The sequence below is a fragment of the Mastomys coucha genome, unplaced genomic scaffold, assembly GCF_008632895.1.
Source record: "Mastomys coucha isolate ucsf_1 unplaced genomic scaffold, UCSF_Mcou_1 pScaffold22, whole genome shotgun sequence".
Taxonomy (NCBI): Eukaryota; Metazoa; Chordata; class Mammalia; order Rodentia; family Muridae; genus Mastomys; species Mastomys coucha.
Window position 1 is genome coordinate 113,406,462 of NW_022196905.1, and position 6,841 is coordinate 113,413,302.

The 6,841-nt window shown below is 46.4% G+C and overlaps 1 pseudogene; it reads left to right on the forward strand.

Annotated features, from left to right (window-relative positions):
* The first annotated feature begins 2,318 nt into the window (after positions 1 to 2,318).
* On the forward strand, positions 2,319 to 2,427 carry LOC116071772 (annotated as a pseudogene).
* The last annotated feature ends 4,414 nt before the right edge of the window (positions 2,428 to 6,841 follow it).

Below are 6,841 nucleotides of genomic sequence, written 5' to 3' on the forward strand. Positions count from 1 at the left end.
AGTGATTAGAGTCTGGACAAAGATGCCAGAAAAGCATCCAAGGGAGGAGGCCACTGGTCCACTGGTCCCCCAGGTTAGAACACTTGAGACAGATCAAGAAGAAAAGGACTGTGTGGGTGAAGCACAGGTGACCCTTCAGACCTGGCAGAGGTGGGGGGGGAGGGTGGACAGGTTCTGCAGAAGAGGAAAGTGTGTGGCAGAGTGGTGGTGGGGTGTGTGTTCAGTCTCTCAATGCTGTGCAGGCAGACCACATAGGAAACATGCCGGTTTATAGAGGGGGAAGGGTTACCCAGGAGAGAAGTGGATTTGAATCATAGCTGGCAAAGACAGAAGGCTGAAGATGGAGATAAGTTAAAGCAGGAAAAAGTGGTTCAAGACGTTGAACACTTGGCACAAGGTGTGGAGGAGGAGCAAGAAGGCTGTGACCCTGAGGCTGTGACCCTGCTCCACCCAAGTCGAGTACAGGATGGACAGCCTTTAATAGCATTGGGATTGCCCTGGAGGCAGGGCAGGGCAAAATGTGACACTCAAGGGGTTAATACAGGAGTTACTCCAACTAGCACGAAATGGTTATATGAGGGGGGAGGGAGACTCACGGTTTTAGGAACTCTGAGCCTCTGGGTTTCCTGGAGGTGTAGCATGAGATTGAACATTAGACACTGGAAGTTGACGCGAATGGGATTAGCCTCACTCTTCATTCCTGTTAACTCCATGGATTGCTAGATCAAGTAGTTTAATGACCTAGGTTGTACGGACATTGACATTGAACACTTGAAACCACGTGTTACACGAAGGTAGCTTTAATGCTGGAGGTTTGACCGAAGAACTCTGGGGTCTATTCCTACCAACTGAAATAAAGGTCCCAGAGTGTGTGGGGTTGATGGACAGAGGGAAGAAGCCTGGGTTGGTTGTGGTTGTTGCCCCTGTTGCTCTACACCACCCACAATGGCTGCCTTTTACAAGTAGCCCAGGAGGCTCTCTTTTACTTCATATTTTGGTTCTTCCTGGAGGGTCCTACCTCTGCCAGGTATTCAAGGTTATCCTTTGACCTTAGCTGCACCTGCTTCAAGCTTCATTTCTGTGGTAACCTGACTTAGGAGCAGCCTGGCACACCAGAGGCCTCTGCCAGCCTCACAGAGACCAACAACCAAGCTGAAATGGGGACTTGGAAAAGCACCAGAAGTTGGGCGTTGCTTGTCCATACCCTTCTGGAGGCACAAGTTCTTCGCTGTCTTGAAAAACACTTGCCACAGGCTCTTGGCCTCATTCCCCTGAGTCAGACCAACTCCTAGAAACAAGCCTCAGGGGCCCTGTATGATGGTCTTAACAGAACCAAGCGTGGCTCAAGCAAAGGTCCAAGGGGCTTTGTCATCCTCCCTCCTTCCTTTCCGTCCTGCCCCCAGATCTTTATAAACCTGGATGACTTACACAAAGGAAGCCAGCCCTCACCCAAAGCAATGAAGTCCAGAGCTATGTTAACCATGGCAAGCTGACATTGCTGCCTGCGGGGATATGAATCACTCCTACTTAAAAAAAATAAAAATAAAAAATGAAAAAAAAATGGCTTTTCCAAAACCTGACTTCTGGAGGCACCTATGCTAGTTAAAACTTAACTAGTTTCAACTGTGTTGGCCACTTTAGCTGCTCTGGGAGTGACTCTTTACACAGAAGTCCCCCACCGTTAGCAGCTGGACACTAGATGAGTCCTGTCCTCCTCCCTCTGTACACACAAGGGAAACTGAGGCCCATCTGAAGAGGCTCTGTCAAGTTAGCCCATCCATGTTAGAACTGCTAGTACCACACCACCCTGAAAGGGCATGGGTACCATCTTGTTCCCAGTGACCCTTTCCATCAGTCATCTTGCCTTGAGAGGTTGCCTGCATTATTGATTCATTGATGCCTTGAATGACCAGGCTCCCATTAGAGATGAATAATACATGCATGCTTCTGACAGACACTGACTGAGAGCTGTGGGGTAGAAGGACAGCAGTGTGGATGACTAATTCAGGCATTGACTCTTCCAGTAGAAGTGAAAGATGAAAACAGGTATGCCCAAGCATCAGCAGGCCACTCCAGCTTTGTGAGGGGACTTGGCTTTCTGCCTTCCATTACGAACTGTATTCTATCCCTGTGGAATAGGCCAGGCTACCCCTCACTCACCTTTGAGAACTTGCCAGGGATATGCTGTGTTAACTACTGGGAAGTCCACCTACAGGAGTCAGACTTTCCCCTGACAGGTAAGGGAAGTGTGTTAAACAATGACCTTTCAAGTGTCTGGACTTCTTTCTCTTGGGATGGCTTAATAAGAAGTCTCATGGGTCTACGGCCATACCACCCTGAACTCGTCTGATCTTGGAAGCTAAGCAGGGTCAGGCCTGGTTAGTACTTGGATGGGAGACCGTCTGGGAATACCAGGTGCTGTAGGTTTAAAAAAAAAAAAAAAAGTCTCATGGGCTCCTACAATTCTTCAGTCTTAGCTAAGGATGTACTGTTTTTACTCATGTTTGAAATGGATCTGAACAGCCCTTCCCTGTACTTAAAGAGCCTGACATATAGAGCTAGGGAGCCAGATAGAGCGGAGACTGGGGTAAACAATATAGGTAAACTACCCTCAGAGTTTGAGTTGAAGAAAAGACATATCAGGGTCTTGTAGGTATTCCTAAGACATGCCGGGCTCTGTGACATGGGGGATGCTTCGTTTGAATGATGGATAAAACCTGAAGATCTCACATCACTTTGTTCTAGATGGATTTAGGGAAACAACCACTCTGCCATTTTCCTTAACACCGTGCATACAGACCTGGGGATACATGGATAGTTGATGGGGTGTGGTTCCAGCCTAAGATCCTAATGTTCTTGTAGGGACATTAAGGACTGCCTGGGGAGTCCGGGGTGACACTGAGCATCAGATGGAGCAAGAAGACTGTTGGAGCAACCCCTTTGCAGGCTGGGAAGATATGCCATGGCTGTGAGACCTTTGAAGCTCTGTGTATACATGCTGTCTCAGCTTGAAAGCAAGGTATCTCAGCCATTCAGGTCCTTAGCTGGTAGCTGGGTCAGCTGGGATTTCAAAGCCTTAGAACATGATCCTTTTATTATCTTATTCATATAAGTACACTGTCGAACACCAGAAGAGAGCATCAGATCCCATTACAAATGGTTGTGAGCCACCATCTAGTTGCCGGGAATTGAACTCAGAACTTCTGGAAGAGCAGTCAGTGCTCTTAACCACTGAGCCATCTCTCCAGCATAAGCAGTGACCTCCAGGTCAGAAAAGCAGGAAAGTGCTGTCCCACCATGGTACCTGGGACAGGCTTGGACACTGGTGCTGGCAAGGGTCTGGCTACTGCCTGCCTGGACACAGGGACACAGCCAGGATTCTCCTATAGTGTTTTTAATGGAGTCAAGTCCATGTGGTTTGTATATTTTTCCTTTAATCATAGATATTTTGTTTCTCTTTCTGAGAACATAACTTGAGACACTACCGAGCCAATAATCCTATAGTGTATCCACAAACATGTACAGTTTTATATACATTCACAATGTACTTTTGCTGCCTTCTAGATAATTTATGTTGCAATACATTACTGCACAGTTGTAAATAACTTATATGCTATAACATCCCTTTCAGTTATGTGTAAAGAAATAAATTAATTAGTTTTTAAAAATGGTCCCTTTCTTAGAGGAAACTAATTTACATATGGACTCAATCAGACTTCACCCGGGGTCGGGGACTGGCATCTATGGAGGGAACATGCGTGGTATGCCCCCAAGCAGTCAAGTGACTGACTTCAGTGAGTAAACCAAAGCAGATACTCTAGTTTTTAATGAGTACTTAAAAGACGGCCCTGTGCCATGCTGACATTCATGTGTTAAGCTGGGCCATCACCTCCCTGGGGGAAGGAGGGGACAAATCTCAAGCTCATGTTCACAATCCAGTCCTGGGAATGGAGGACAAATATCTCCTCTTTGATGGTTTGTCAGTATGGTCATTGACCCAGCTCCCGGAGCCTCCTGCCCCACAGAATTCAACCCATCTTCAAGCCAACAGTGATGCACTGAACTCTCTTGGCTTTGAAACTAACTGGTGGGTCTAGAAGTCAGACAACCAACAGGGCTCTTGTGACCAGGCAGGTCCTTCCCTGAGTCACCTTCCTACATTGTAACAACAACCCTACAGCTATGCACAAGTTCTCTCTGGCTGTGTTCTCGGGTTGCTCAGGGTATACACACTGCATTGGAAGCCTTGGGGTATAGGAAGACTATGCTGCCTTTCTCACAAGGTCTTCACTTACCTCCCTTAGAGCTGAGGGACAAAATCCAGTCTTCATAGTATCAGGGGCTGCCAGAGCTGGAGCCTGAGCTTTCTGGAAACTGAGGATGTTCAAATAGACTAGTCAAGCATATTCTGTAATGGGGCCTCAAACACTTAATGGTGGAACAATGGACACATCTTGCCTCAGGGACCTTGTAAGCCCCACAAAAGCCACTCCCCTGCTCCCTTCTCTGTTAAGGCCCAAGCACAGGTCAAAGTCCATGCTTCAAGCTATTTCCCACTCCTGTGAAAATGGTCCTGATCAACCACCTGCACAAAGTGGCTGGGAGCAGCACCCAGCTCTGCCATGTGCAGTGCCTATTAATATGGTAAGGGGCTTCCTATACTGCGTGGGTGCTGCCCCCATTGGGTCAGAGTTGGGGAGGGCAATTGTGCTAGCCTCTGTCCATCCCTGGAAAAATCTCCAGGGTGGTAAAGTCCCCAAACAACAGGACAAAATGTCAAATATTTGAATCAACATGTTGAAAGGTGAACTTCGCCATTCCGTGTTGAATCCAAAACCACTTTAATGCTCTAGAAACTGAAGTTCTCAAAGATCCTCATAAGAAACTGTAGGCTTAGATTTTTTTCAAAACCAACTTTTAATAAGGGTTCTTAGATGCTTTAATATCCCTTCCAGTCCACCTCCTACAAGAGGTAGTGGAAAGAAAAGGTTAATAGGGCAAAGGGGGATGAGGGCTTGTTTAGAAATAGTTCTCTGAAGTAAAATAAGAATCTGTGTTATGAGGATATCAGCAGTTCAGTTCACATGAATCAGCAATAGCAGCTCGACCTACTCACAAACACCCTTCAGGAATCAGCAAGGGGCTGGTGAGATGGCTCAGCGGGTAAGAGCGCCGATTGCTCTTCCAAAGGTCATGAGTTCAAATCCCAGCAACCACATGGTGGCTCACAACCACCCATAATGAGATCTGACGCCCTCCTCTGGTGCGTCTGAAGACAGCGACAGTGTACTTGTAATAAATAAATAATAAATAAATAAATAAATAAATAAATAAATAAAAAAGAATCTGTGTTATGAGGATATCAGCAGTTCAGTTCACATGAATCAGCAGTAGCAGCTCGACCTACTCACAAACACCCTTCAGGAATCAGCAAGGGCAGGTGGGTCCAGAAATAGCTGCAAGGCTCTGCCAATCTGCCCGAATCTAAGGAAGTGGCAAGACACCACTGGAACACCACCAGAAGGTTTTTGGTGCATTTCTCTCTATGAATACATGACAAACAATAACCAACAAAGCCTGGCAAGCCATACCAACATCATCCAGCGCCATCCGCTGTCTGTTGGGCTACATATTTATACCCTTTCCAAGTAACATGTATCCTCTCAAGCCTCCTTTCCAGGATGCCCCCAGAAAAACACCACAGTGTCTATACTTAGTAAAACATCCTCTCATAAGACAGTTTCCAGAAAAATATTACATGACACAACTGAGTCACCAAAGAAACCAGAAATTTTCAGTTCAAGAAGCTCATTCTTATTTGTTACTGTCTTGTGTGTGGGCTCTGCCAGTTTTTCAGTATCCTAATTTGTTAAGATCTAGAGAGCAGGATCAAAGGCAGGGAAAACAGCCCTGACATTCATGTGAACCCTACTTCCCCTGTTTGTAAGTAAGGTGAAAAACTGACAGTTCATGGCAGACCTGCCACTGTGCTTCCCTGTACCAGTGGTAGACATTATTAATCCATCACTGCACTTAGTTGATAGAAAGCATTCGCCTGGATACATAGTCTGTAGTTCTGCTGGCAGCTCCCAAGAATACAAGGAGTTTAGTATTTGTTAGTCTCTTGATCTGATCCTTGCTGGGGCAATAGCTCTGCTTGAATCACACAAATGTCTTTGATGGTCACTCTCCCTGCTTGGAAGTGCTCTGTGGTAGGGATGAAGGTCTGTGTCAGCACTTGTCTTTAACTAAATTCAATCTGTATAAGGTTAAAGAGACTCAAAACAAGGGCAAAGTTGCCTGGAATTCCTGGATGCAAGTTTTGGGGGATGCTATACAATTGACATGGAAACCAGTGTCTCAGTGCAATTAGGCTTTGAGAGGATCTGGCCTCCACCTTCCAGGAAGACAGGTGATCAGGGCCAGGTTCTGCCAACGTATTTAATTCAAATCACTTAGTCTCTGAGACTCTGCGAATTCCTTTCTGGGAATGCCTATGCACCCCCCACATTGACCCAACGATAAACCTGAAATATGATTCCACTAATGCTCACCATGGAGAAGCAATGATGTTATTGGAGCTGGCCATAAACATGTGGGCAGCATGTGGGGGAAGGGGTGACCCAAAGCAGTCACTGTAGCCATACTTTTGGATGGCTTTATTGGGTTCTTATATCTCTACCCCCTTCCACCCTACTGCCCTCCCCCCAACACTGGGTAAGTGAAAGGGGAAAGGAGACGCAGATCTCTTCAGACCACTCCCCTCTGGTTAGGAACATCAAGTTCCTTGGTATCTCCAACTTCTTCAACTCATCTCTTTGCTCACAACCACTTGACAAAC